Here is a 14,693-nt window from a genome sequence, read left to right as displayed (position 1 = left end):
AAATAAAAACTGTGAAACCTCAACCCATGATTATTGCTTTAATGCCTAAACGTACAGCAATCCTAATTAGACAAGTGGTTAGGATTGCTGTACATCTACCGTTCAGAAAAAATTCTGGGTGGAATTCAAAGGGATTTTTTGAAATTCTAGTTGATTTAATTCGTCTCCGAAGAGAATTGCAAGTTTTTTCTTCCAGGAAGCTTCGTGTTTTTATTCCAACAAAACAATACAAGCAATCTACAGTTAATCTGCTGATACGTCATTGGCTGTACTGCTCCAAACCAAAATAAACGCAGAAGCAACAACCACCAGTTGTTGTTGTAGTTTGGTTTTAGAAGCATTAACTACAAAGGTCATATTGCCCTGTATATACTGATTGTAAATTGTGTGTGTTCTGTTTTGCGGTCGATTTCCTGTTTTGCTGGACGAAAACCCCAATTTCCGGGAGAACAAATCATGCTACCTTGGTATGAGACCGACTAACTCAGCCAAGTTGTGAAAAAGACCCATAAAAATTCCTAACGTCACAGACGGGACCGAACTCAGGTGTTTTCCACACGGTTTGGGACAAACAGCGATTCTACCACATGTGCTGCCCACCAGGGTATTACACCAGCTGAAACTATATACCTGGGGGGAAACACAGACTAAAAGATTAACAGTAGCCGCAGGCAGAGGCGAAAGTGATTCTTGCACTGTTTCTATTAACTGTTTTTTCGCACTGCTTCTGTTGGAATGAGCTGCAGCCTGGAGAGCAGGTGTCTGGGTTTCAAGAACTGCTGGAAGTCATCATGGAAAAAGTAAATGCATGGGCTGTGTTAGGGTAACTAAGAGTAAGAACAGGTGCATGGACACCAATGCTAGAAGTATAGTAAATAAATTTATTGAATTTTAAATGCTGGTTAAGACATTAAAGGGAGATATTGTTGGGATAACAGAGATATGGTAATACAGAGAGATAAGCAGAGCAGAATTGGAATTTTGCGAAGTACAATGTGTACATAAAGTATAGACAGGGAAGAAAAGGAGGAAGTGTTATGCTGTTAGTTAAGAAACGCATAAAATCTAAGGAAGTGCATCCAGTTTACATTGGTGGACACTGCAATGTTGAGTCGCTTAGGCGGGACATAAGCACTGGGAAAGGGAAAACGAGAGTAGGAGTGTGTTAGACGCCTATTGACTATGATAAGTACAACGAACAATTGTGCAGAGAAATAAGAGCGGACCAGTGAATCAGAATGTCTTGAAATGGGGATTTTAACTTTCCAGATATTGGCTGGAACTTGTGGATTGGTCACTCAGGTGCTAGCAAGGATTTTGTGGATTTATCGGAGGATTGTTTTCTACAGCAACATGTTCGAGGGGCAAACAGAGGGATTAATACACTTGACCTGATTATCAGCACTGATTATTCATGCTTTAAGAATTTGCAGGAAAAGGAACCACTAGGTGACAGTGATCACAATATATTCATGTAGAAATCACTTTAAGATTTTACTACCGTCAATGGTAAAGGGAAGGGGTTTTTGCTTTCGTAAAGATGGCTAGAGCGGCCTCAGAGAGTTTTTAAATTCTATACATTGGATCAACTGATGACGTTACCAACAGTAAATTCTAAATGAGAAGCATTCAAGGAATGAATTTTGCAAGCTATTAGGGTTTTCATACCGATTAAGAAATACTGTTCAAAGTTTAGGCCTAAATCGATGTCAGATGAAGTAATGAGACTCGTCGCAAAGAAAAAAAAAATGCATGGGATGCATATAAATTTTCAGGCGCTACAGAAGCCTATGTTAGATATAAGGTACAGTGGCGGACAAAAAAACTGCATCACTTGTGAATTTTGAAAATAATGTGTTTTGAGCTGCATTGTGGATTGCAGAAATGCATTTGTTAGATGGGATATACAGGGTGTTTCAGTTAAACGTTTCAGAACTTCTAAGAGGGGTAGGGTACATCCTGACAACTCGAAATCATATAGCAATATGGAGTCGGAAATGCTTTCCTGAAGCGGTGTTGTACACAGAAGCACCATAAAGAAAAGAGACCGTAAATGAGAAATCGTTTTAATAATACATGAAAAGAAGCAAAAGGTACATGGATTAAAGTAAGTGTTCGAAGTTTCTTCCACGGGCTACAATGCACGCCTCACATCTCCGACGCATGGACATCCGAACATTCTGGAATACTCCAGGCGAATTTCGAATTTCTTCGGCAGCTACTGCGATTCTTGCAACCAGCTCCTCAGCATTGTCAACAGGGGTGTCATAAACTAGCGATTTCATATGACCCCAGAAATAAAAATCAAGACATGATAGGTCGGGTGACCGAGCAAGCCAACGCACGGGACCACCACGTCCGATCCACTGTTGACCAAATGTGACATCCAGGTAGTTACGAACATCTCCGCTATAATGGGCAGGGGCTCCATCGTGTTGGAACCACATTGTCTGTTGCGTCGATGCAGAAATCTGTTCATCTCTCAAAAGTTGTGGCAATACTTGCTGCAGAAAGATCAAGTAGATAGGTCCGGTTAGACGACACGGTAACAGGTAAGGTCTGATGAGGTGATCTCCCATAATACCGGCCCATACATTGACCGAAAATCGAATCTGTGCTGCACGACGTCGTATTGCATGCGGGTTCTCGACCGCCCAGATATGGTCGTTATGCGTGTTGAAAATTCCTTCCCTTGTGAAGGATGCCTCATCGGAAAACAACACTTCAGCAGGAAAAAGGGGATTTGTAGCACATTTTACAAGGTGTGCGAAAGCACACCTTGGAAAATGTGCGAAAAGCAATACGAGGTGCATAATCCTCCGGTTGCTGTGTCTGGACACGCTGCACGTGAAACAGATGCATGTCTTGTTCTCGGAGAATCCTCCAGACGCTGCAATGGGAAACCCCGACTGCGTTTGCTAGACTTCGTGACTCGTTCTTGGATTCCCCTGTACATGCTGCAGCACATTCTGTTCGACGGCTGGAGTCCGTGCTGTTCTTACCCTGTCCCTGTCAGCTCTTTCAAATGAACCTCTCTCAGCTAACCTCTGGTGCAGTCTTGCAAAGAAATTATGACTGGGAACACGCCTCGTCGGATATCGTTCCGCGTACAAACGCTGTGCGGCTGGCCCACTACAATTTGCAGCCCCGTACGCCAAATGCATATCGGCTAACTCTGCGTTCGTGTAATCATCCATCCTACTAACTTGGCGTTCTTGTGCGAAATTAAGATTCCCTGCACTAAAGCTCGGAATTTTCGATTCTGCCCATTGGTATATGATTTCGAGTTGTCAGGATGTATCCTACCCCTCTTAGAAGTTTTGAAACGTTTAACTGAAACACCCTGTATATCTCTATGAACGAAATCCAATAAAAAGACTCCACCGGACATACCTAATTACCATAAATATCTTCCCAAAGGGCAAAATGCATAATAAATCGCAATATAAGAAATCATTCAAATGGCAATCATGACAAACAAACATACATTTTATTGCACTTACGTGTACAAACTGAAATGACAAGTAGATGTAATAGTATTATTTACTGCAAAGCAGCAAAATAAGTCCTCAATATTTTGTTGTTCCTCCTCAAGCTGCAATTACAGCCTTGCAACGATCTGGAATAAACAACTTCTGGATATATGGTTGAGCAATTTTGTGGTACCACACCCTTACAATGATCTCCTGCGGCTGAATCTTACTTGTTGCCTTCTTCTGAGTAATCTTAGACGATATTATGTACCAGCAATTTTCAATAGGTTTCAAATCTGACTGTTGCAGGGCCAGTCCAACACTGTTATGCCAGCATTTCTGAGGTATGACTGCACCGTAAGGGAGAAAAACGAGGGAAAACATTGGTGTAAGTGTGTTTCAAACCTTTTTGACACTAGCAGACAATCTCATCATTAAATCAAAATAGCATACAACTTACCAATTTTGCTGTGTGTCAAGATGCTGAGACCTGTTGAAAAATGCAGTTTTGGACGTATGTGGGGTGATCCCTAATAACGGGTTTCAGGCACTCCTCCAAGATAGCAATGTAGGTTTTTGCATTCCCTGTTCCATTAACTTAATTCGCCCCACCCCTTTGCTTGTCATGCATCCCCAGACCATCTGACTGGCGAGGAACTTTACAGTCAGTGCTATGCAGTCAGGATGGCAGGCCTCCGATTTTCGTCTTCAGACAAATTGCATCCGATCCAAGTGATGCAGGTTAAATGCTGTCATCAGCATTTTTTTTTTTTACTGGCATCTTATAATGCTAAAATGAGGGAAATATCGCTGAGTCAGCACAGATAAGAATTTTTTTTTTCTTGCAGGCAGTCAAGAATTTTTTTTTTGTTGTTTTTTTTCATGACGTCATGAATTGATGGTGCGGTATTCACTCCTGACTGCTGACGTTTTTTTTTTTTTTTTTTTTTTTGCTTCCTGGTGTGGGCAGCCAGGATACAGGGAAGGAGACACACCTATTGGTATTGCACTTCATCCTACGGGTGTGGAATTCGTACATCATGCACAGACAGGAAAGTTTGACCCGGGCCGGTCTCCATGGATGGGCACCGGGAACCAATAACCAATCTGGCGTTTACTCCCCGGTGGCGGAGTGTTTCTTTTTTTTTACTATTGATAGATGTTCTGCTTGATACTGATCATTCGGTGGAGATGGACTTTAAGTCTAGGTGCGACCATACGTACATTAATATATTATGACAATGATTATATGCAAGTTGAATTTCGATTCGTCAGAAACGATGACGTGTCCCATTGCGCTTTTGTCAAAGAAGCATTACCTTTAGCCCAAGCAAGTCGGTTCTTCCTCAATTGTTGGCATTTAGCATTAGCATTAGTAGAGGCGTATGATGCAAGAAAGCAAGCTTATGCAGCATCAGACACACAAAAAAAAAAAAACCACTCCCATTTCACCCCTCCGTTCGTCCCAAATACCTGTCCAGCTGAGCCTTAAATTTATTTACGCTATCAACTTGCACAACAAGGGATGAAAGTCTGTTCCACCAACCAACTACCCGCTGGCTAATGGCAAATTTCTGCATATCTATCCTATATCTGTCTTTCCTCAATTTGAATTTATGCCCTCTCAAGTGATTATTCTGAGCAAGAGGAAGAATCCCATCAACATTGAGCATGCTCAAACCATTCAAGGCTTTATACACCTCGCCAGTGCCTAGTCTCCAAACAGTGTAATTTGCAAAACTTAAGACTTTCTTCGTAAGAGCAACCCTTTTTTCCATTCACTAATCTTGTTGCCCTTCTTTATACTCGTTCCAGCAACTCTACATCCTTCTGGAAATTAGGCCTCCAGACCTGCATAAAGTACTCAATGTGTGGCCTGACCACTGTCTTATACAAGGGGATAATCACCTCCTGATCACTGCTAGAAAATTCCTGTATAACATTGACAAGGCACAATGAGCTACTCTTGCAGCCCGTCTGCACTGCTCAGAAAACTTCATATCTGCCTCACAATTACCCCCAGGTCTTTTCATTCTCTACCACTGTCAGTGTAGTACCACAGAGTTGATACGTTGTTCTGATGTTATGGTTTCCCGTATGTAGTATTTTACATTTGTCTGGCGCATTATAGCCTTAGTTGCTAATGCGCCAATAAAATTCAAACCAACCAATCAACTTTACATTTGTCAATGTTAAACTTCATTTGCCACCTCTCAGCCCATCTGCTCAACGTTTTCAGATCCTGTTGAAGCAGCATAGCATCAGTAGTGTCCTTATCAACCCTGCCAACCTTTGTATCGTCTGGAAACTTGGACATTAAGCTTCATGTACCATCATCAATATCATTTATAAATACAGAAAACAATAATGGACCCAACACTGAACCGTGAGGGACTCCACTAATAACATTAGTCCACGATGAGCAGTGTCCACTGATTACCACTCTCTGTCTTCTCCCCCTCAACCATCCCTTTATCCATAGCAGCAATTTGCTTCCAATGCCACATTGCTCCAATTCGTGCAGCAGTCTTTCATGTGCAACAGTATCAAAAGCCTTTCTAAGATCCAAATATATAATATCAAAGTTATTCCCTGCATCCAGTTCTGTTGTAAATGTATCATAGTATTCAATCGAATTGGTCATGCAAGACTTTCCCTTAATAAATCCATGCTGTGTCTGAGCAATAAATGAAGTGTTGTCTACATGATCCTGCAATGCTTCTTTAACCAGTGCCTCCATTAATTTTCCTGGAACAGAAGTTAAACTCACAGGTCTATAATTACTTGCGTCAGCCTTTGATCCTCCTTTGTGAATTGAGGCCACATTTTCACATCTCCAGTCCATGACCTCCCCTGAGTCCAAAGAAGCTCTCATAATTATGGCTAAGGGCTCGCTTACTTCCTTTGCTGCTTCCTTTAATATAACTGGATAAATCCCATCCCCCCGGGGTGCCTTTCTTTTGTTTATCCTCAACAATTGCTCCTTCACTTTCCTCTCAGTTATTACAAAATCATCAAGCTCACTGCCAGAGTTTACTTCACCTCTGGCATTCCCCTTCCTCAATAACTCCTCATGTGTGAATGTAGATGCAAAAGATTCGTTTAGTTCGTTAGCCAGTGTTCAAAAGCTGAGCAGGGTCCTCAACTGTTGAACCAACAATATCCAGTGGACCAATCTGATTCATCCCTTTCCTTCTAGAGTTTACATAGGTAAAGAACTGTTTTCTGTTTTTCATAGCATCCTTTGCCTAGCATTTCTCATAATCTGCCTTTGTCAGCCTAATCTCCTTTGTGACTTGGTTACAGAATAGCTTATATCTATCATAGGCTTCCATGTTACCCATTAATTATATGTATCCCATGCATTTTTCTTCTCTGCCATATGTTTCATTAGTTCTTTGAATGCCTCCCATTTTGAATTTGCTGTTAGTCCCACTGTATAGAATTTAAATACTGTCTCAGACCATCCTAGTCGCCTTTACAAAAGCAAAAACCCTTCCCTTTACCCCTGATGGTAGTTATCTCTTTGAGTAAATCCCACTTCAGCACACTGTGATTACTTCCACCTAGTGGGTCCTTTATCTGCAGATTCTTATTGTAAGAAGAATCACTACTGATAATCCAGAACAAGAGTATTATTCCTTCTAGTTGCCTCTCGAACATGCTGATTTAGAAAACAATCATCCAATAAATCCACCAAAGCCTTGCTAGTATGTGAGTGACCAACCCACAAATTACAGCCAATTTCTGGTAAATTAAAATCCCCCATTATAAGACTCTCTGATTTACTGGCGCACTCTATTTCCCTGTACAGTTTCTTATTATACTCATCAAAGTCATTAGGACTACAGCACACTCCTACTCTCAATTTTGATTTCCCAATGCTTATATCACACAAAACTGACTCGACACTGCACTGTTCAGAGATTTCGACTGTCTTCACTTCCTTGGATTTTATGTGTTTCTTAACTAATAGCATAACCCCTCTGCCGACCGGGCTAGCCGGGTGGGCAAAGTGCCTACCTGGCAACCCAAAGGTCGAGGGTTCGAATCCCACCTCGGGCTTGGATCAAAGTACTGCAAAAACCTTGGGAGTTGCATTGTGGCCGCAGAAGCCAATGCGCCAATAACTACCAAAAAGAAAAAAAAATATAAATAAATAAAATAACCCCTCCTCCTTTCCTGCTCCTGTCTATCCTTTCTGCACACATTGTATTTCCCAAATTCCTGTTCTACACTCCTTATATCTGTGTGACACCACGTCTTTGATATCCCAACAACATATCTGCCTTTGATGTTTTGAGCAATACCTCAAATTCATCAAATTTATTTACCAAACTCCTACCATTGGTGTACACGCAAGTATACATGCACCTGTTCCTATTCTTAGCTACCCTAACACAACCCATGTGTTTACTTGTAGCGCAATGACTCCCAGTAGTCTCTGAAATATCCTGCATCGTGTTTACCAGACTGCTGCTCATTCCAATAGAAGCAGTGCAAGAATCAATTTCGCTTCTTCCAGTGGCTACTGTTAATCTATTAGTCCTTATATCCCCACAAGCTAGCAGTTTTCCGACACACGTAACACTGCCTCAATAGCATCAGGAAATATTCTTGCACCCTTTTTATTTAAGTGTATCTCATCCCTGTAGAAGCAGTCTCTCCTGTTAACAAGTCCAGAACATGAAGAAACTTTTGTTGGGTAACAAAGGCTTCTTCTTGGGCCGATAGGCATGCAGGCCCCACTCCGAAAGCCGTCCTTGGATAGTTCGTGCACTTGTTTCAACACCAGAGGCCACCTTATACTCCAGTTTTATATCTGGAGCAATAGCATGGCGATTATAAAGGCATAGCCATTTCAAATATCGATCTTTGGAAGGTATAGTCACTCTCTTACCGCCTGGTCCAGGTCTTCTCTTCGCATCACTGTTTCACGCTTTCATTTTAGCATCCGGGATAATGTTGACCGGTGGCAGCCTATTTTATCAGCGAGAGCACGCGTAGAAAGACCTGCATGGGAGAGAGCAACAGCTAAACTTTTTTTTCTTCGTATCAACTGAACATATCGAGCCGTGCTTACACCGCCGCAAAACAGGATATTAATGAGTGTGTATACCCTTCCAACGCCGTATTTATAGTAACGGCTGATGCAATACCTTGCAATTACTGTCCGATGCAATTGAAGCGTTATCTGATTCAATACCTTTACTTTACGACAAACAAAATGACTTTAATCAAACAATAACTTATATGGTGGATCGGAAAAAAGCGCGGTGATCTGATTGAGGTATATAAGGCCTTGAATGGGTTGAGCATGCTGAATTCTGATGGGATCCTTCCACTTGTTCAGATTACGAACCTAAGGGGGCATAAATTCAAATTAAGAAAAGACAGATGTAGAATAGATATGCAAAAATTTGCTTTTAGCCAGCGGGTGGTTAATTGCTGGAAAAACTTCCATCTGTCGTTGTGGAAGTTGATAGGTTGAATAAATTTAAGGAGGAACTGGACAGGCAATTGGAGGGAATGGTGTGATTTTTTTTTTTTTTTTGGCTGATGCTGCCTAAGCTCATACACTTGCTTTCTTGCATCGCATGCCACTACTACTGTGTTTCACTGCAAATGTAATTTCTTTTTAACGTTATGCAGTTTTGTTTTTGTCCTCCACTGTAGGGTGTAATCAAGTCACAAAGGTCAGGCACGCGAAATCTGATTACGAGAAATCCTTGTGAAAGAATGCAAGGAAAAACAACAAAGGCTACTTATGTAAACTCTTGAAGGAAGGGGATGAATCAGATTGGTCCACTTGATATTGATGGTAAGACTGTTGATGATTCTGTTCAGTAAGCTGACAGACTGAATGAGTATTTTACAACTACCTTCACACATGCGGAATTCTGTAAGGAAGGGGAGGAAGGGAAGTTAAATAAACTCTATCACGGAGCTTAAGGATTTTGCAATAACGGAGAGCAGACTGGAGGAGAAATTGTTGAAGTTAATCATAAAAAAAAGGCACGTGGGATGGATAAAATCTATTAAGTTAAATCAAGGGAGGCAGCGAGGGAAGAAACCCTTACCCATAATTATGAGAGCATTCTTAGGCACAAGGGAGGTCTCCATGGGTTGGAGGTGTGCAAATGTATCCCCAATTAACAAAGGGGTTCAAAAAAGGATATAAATAATTATAAAGCTGTTAGCTTAACTTCTGTTCTGCGGAAAATAGTGGAATCACTGGCAAAAGAAGCGTTGCAGGAACATGACTATAGTAAGAGACTACAGCCTCTTAATGCACTCTACTACAGTCCTGCAGTCCTATAGACTATAGTCTCTTACTGCAGTCAAGACAAGATATAGACAGGACTGCAGTAATAGTTCAGACAAAGCATGGGTTTGTTAAGGTGAGACCTTGTCTGACCAATTCGATTGGGTAGTATGATGTGGTCACAAAGCGACTGGTTGCAAAAAATAACATTGATATCATATACTCGGATTTCAGAAAAGTAGCGATACTGTTGCACATGGAAGACTACTGTACAAATTGGAGCATCATGTCATTAAAGGCAAGTTGCTGTAATGGATAAAGGGATGCTTAAATAAGAGACGACAGAGAGTGTTAATAAATGGACACAGCTTTTCGTGGACTAATGCTATTAGTGGAGTTCCCCAGAGTTCGGGGCTGGGCCCATTGTTGTTTTGCGTATTTATCAATGATATCGATGAAGGGATGTGAAGATGATACAAAGGTTGGTAGGGTTGTTAATGATAGTATAGTATTGGAACAGGATCTAAAAAGTTAGGCAGATGGGCTGACAATTGGCAAGTCAAGTTTAATTTCAACAAATGCAAAGCATTGCATATGGGTAGCAGTAACCCAAGAGAAACGTACCATCTCTGTGGTACAATCCTGAGGGAAGTGGAGAATGAAAAACACCTGGGGAATAATTGTGCAGTCAGATATGAAATTCCCTGAGCAGTGTAGACGGACAGCCAGAGCAGGTCATGGAGTATTGTCAATGATATCTAGGCATTTTGCTCGACAAGGATGTAATTGTCCTCTTGTATAAAGCAATGGTGAGGCCACGCCTTGCGGTTTACTCTTACAGGTTTGGAGGGCTCATTTTAGGAAGGATGCAGAGTTACTACAACGAGTTCTAGTAAACATGGTTCTAGAACGGCAACAAGATTGGTGAGAGGAACAAAGGGGTGCTTTTAGGAAGAAAGGCTTAATCTCTGTCAATTGCAGTGTTTGGGGACTACGCTCCTGCAAGCTGATCTGATTGAAGTGTATAAGGCCTTGATTTGTTTGAGAAGGCTCAATGCTGATTGGGTTCTTCCGCTTGCTCATATTTCGAACCTGAGAGGGCATAGATTCGAATTGAAGGCCATTTGCAGAATAGATGAGTGGAAGTTTGTCTTTAGCCGGCGGGTAGTTGATTGCTGGCACAGATTTCCTCTGTTGTTGTGGAAATTGATAGCTTAAATAAATTTAAGGCAGAACTAGGCAAGCATTTGAACTAGGAAAACTATTCATGCATTAAGGCTGAACTAGGCAAACTATTCATGCCTTACGAATTTAGATAAAGAAACCACTAGGTGGTGGTGATCACAGTATACATTTTTTCGTTGTGAGTAGTAGGCTTTTCATTTAATGGTTTTTGTAGACTTGGACAGGAATGTTCAAATCGATTATATTTGAATTTTCTGTTTGTTTTGCTGCCTACTCTGCATTTTCATTTCCAGTATTCCACAATGAGCTGAGAAAGGCGTCTTATATTTAAGTTTGACAGAGAATGCTTGCACCACCGATTGAAATAAAAATCACATTTATCCGTAATTGTTGCCCACAGAACGTTAGGAACACATCTTTATAGATTTTTTAAGCTGTAGATTCGAATCTGAAGTGATCTCGTGGGATCCAATACCTGCAGGTTTATTGAAATGTGACTTTTTTTCTATTGAGCAGTCCATTGAGGCTGGAAAAGGAATGGCCAAATAGGATGAGTTGTCAGGCTCCAAACTTTGGAGACAAAATTAACTAATAAAACTTTCCTTTTAAAATGTAATGGTGGTTGTTGAGTTTCTATAATAGTAGTAGTAGTAGAGGCATGTGATGCAAGAAAGCAAGTGTATCAGCTTATGCAGCATCAGTCAAAAAAAAAAAAAAAATAAACAATAAAAAAAAAAAAATAAAATGCCTGTCCAGTTTTTCCTTAAATTTATTTAAGGAAAAAAAAAAAAAAAAACTGGGTTTTTTTTTTTTTGGCTGATGCTGCATAAGCTTGCTTTCTTGCATCAAATGCCTCTACTAATGCTAACGCTAATGATAACTTCCACAACGACAGATGGAAGTTTGTTCCAGCAATTAACCACCCGCTGGCTAAACGCAAATTTGCACACAGCTATTCTACATATGTCTTTCCTTAATTTGAATTTATGGCCCCTTAGGTTCGTAATATGAACAAGTGGAAGAATCTGATCAGAATTCAGCGTGCTCAACCCATTCAAGGCCTTATACACCTCAATCAGATCACTTCGCGGGTGCCTAGACTCCAGCCACTGCAATTTGCAGAACTTAAACCTCTCGTGGAAAAAGGACCCATTCATTCCCCTCACCAATCTTGTTGCCCTTCTCTGTACACGCTCAAGCAAATCTACATCCTTCCTAAAATGAGGCCTCCAGACCAGCACACAGTACTCAAGGCGTGGCCTGACCATTGCCTTATACAGAGGGATAATCACCTCCTTTTCCCTGCTAGCAAAATTCCTATATATCATTGACAAAATCCCCATGACCTGCCCTGGCAGCCTGTCTGCATTGCTCAGAAAAAAGAACAGTGGACCCAACACCGAACCCTGTGGGACTCCACTAGTAACATTAGTCCAAGAAGAGCAGCACCCATTGATTACCACCCTCTGTCTTCTCCCACTCAACCATCCTTTTATGCATTGTAGTATATATAAGATCTGTGCTAGGGAAGTTCTAAATGAGAATAATGCAGATCTGAGAGCGTTGTGGTGGAAAGGCAGAGCCATATCCACATACTTGTTGTGTTGTAGGGTTTTAGAGCATCAGCGACTAAGGCCTTAATACTGTGTGTATATTGTCTTTAATTTGAGTGTGTTCTGAGGTCGATTTTATGCTTGGTGGACGAAAAACTCGATTTTCCGGAATAAAAACCTTGTTGCCCTCGCTTGACACTAAATCAGTGACGTTGTGAAACTGGCCTATTAAAATTCAAGTCATTGATGGGCCTCGAACTTTTCCAGCCGGAATAGGGAAGACAACAATCCTACCATGCAGTCCACACATTATATCGAGAAGGCTAACACAATGGGTACCCGTTTTTTGCCGTTCATTTGGTTCGGATTTCTTGTATGTGTGCTAAGAAATTAAGTTTTTTTGTCTAGTGTTAATCCAATGAAGCGTCCGTACTAGTGAACAGGGATCATATGGTCCTGTAAAAATGAATGAGTCCACTCGTGAATTTCGTTATTTTACAGAAATGATGGCTAGTTTTTCGTTTTAATAAATGGTAGCCATTGCAGTTGGGTCATGCCATACACAGAGTATTTAGATATCCATTGATTGGCACTGGGACATTACTTGCATTTGATGCAAGAATGCAAACTTATTTAGCATCAGCCAAAAAAAAAAAAAAAAAACCCCACACCTCCTCCCGTTTCACCCATCCATTCACTCCAAGTTTGTCTAGTTCAGCCTTCAATTTATTTAAGCCGTCAACTTCCACGCCTGATGGCAGTTGGTTCCAGCAATCAACCGCCCACTGGCTAAACAAAAATTTTTGCACATCTATTCTACATCCATCTTTCCTCAATTTGAATTTATGCTCCTTTAGGTGTGGAATCTCATCAGCATTAAGCTTGCTCAAACCATTCAATGCCTTTTACACCTCAATCAGATCACCTTGTAGATGCAGACTCCAAATGCTGCAATTTGCAGAACTTGGCAACAGCAACCCCTTTTCCACTCAGTAATCACATTGCACTTCTCTCCTTCCAGCAGCTCTACATCTTTCCTAAAATGACCTGCATGCAATACTCAAGGTGTGGCCTGACCCGTGCCTTATACAAGGGGATAATCACCTAATCCCTGGAAAATTCCTATATATCATTGACAAGACCCCATTAGCTACTCTTGCAGCCTGTTTGCACAACTCAGAAAAATTCATCTCACTGCACAATTACCCCAAGATCTTTTTCATTCCCCACTATCCTGGGTCTAGTACCACACAGTTGCCATGTTACTCCTACCCACATGCAGTACTTTGCATTCGTAATGTTAAACTTTAGTTGTCACTTCTCTGCCCATCTGCTAAACTTTTCTACATCCTGTTGCATTAGCGTGCCATCCTTGCTGTCATTAACCCTACCAACCTTATTATCTTCTGAAAACTTGGACATTAAGCCTGATAGACCTTCATGAATATCATTGACATATTCAGAAAACAACAATGGGCCCAACACAGACCCCTGGTTGGTTGGTTGGGTTTTATTGGCACATTAGCAACTAAGGCTATAATACGCCAAAACCTGGTCATAAAAAAGTAAAACTTTCAGTGGCCTAATGAATTAGGTCACATGGACCTCTGGGAACTCCACTAAAATATTATTCCACAATGACCAGTATCCGCTGATTTCCACTCTGTTTTGTCCACTCAACCAGCCCTTTATCCATAACAGAAACTTGCCTTTAATACCATACTGCTCCAACTTGTACAGTAGTATTCCATGTGGACCAGTATCAAAGGCTTTCATAAAATTCAAGTATATGATATCAAAATTGTTTGTTGCATCCAGTTCCTTTGTGTTCACATCACAGTATTCAATCACATTGGTCAAAGAAGACTTCTTAAGAAACCCATGGTGTCTGAACTATAACTGCAGTCTTGTCTAGATGATCCTGCAGTGCTTCTTTAACTAGTGACTCCATTATTTTCCCTAGAACAGAAGTTAAACTAACTGGTCTGTAATTAATCGAGTCACCCTTTAATCCTCCTTTGTGAATTAGGGATATATTCGTCTGTGGAGACCTCCCCCAAGTCCATGGTGCTGTCATATTAATTTCACTTGGCTAATTCTGTTTTTAGTCTTCTTCCTTTTTATTTCAATTGCTTACTTGATTTCACACATCACCAATTTAGTTACATCATCACTTAGAACTTAAAAGTATTTTCTTCAGTAAGTAATTTTCTCCGG

This window comes from Mastigoproctus giganteus, chromosome 7, assembly GCF_048544385.1.
Source record: "Mastigoproctus giganteus isolate SK-2022 chromosome 7, ASM4854438v1, whole genome shotgun sequence".
Taxonomy (NCBI): Eukaryota; Metazoa; Arthropoda; class Arachnida; order Uropygi; family Thelyphonidae; genus Mastigoproctus; species Mastigoproctus giganteus.
The sequence above is the reverse complement of the archived record's forward strand: the minus strand, read 5'-3'. Positions refer to the sequence as shown.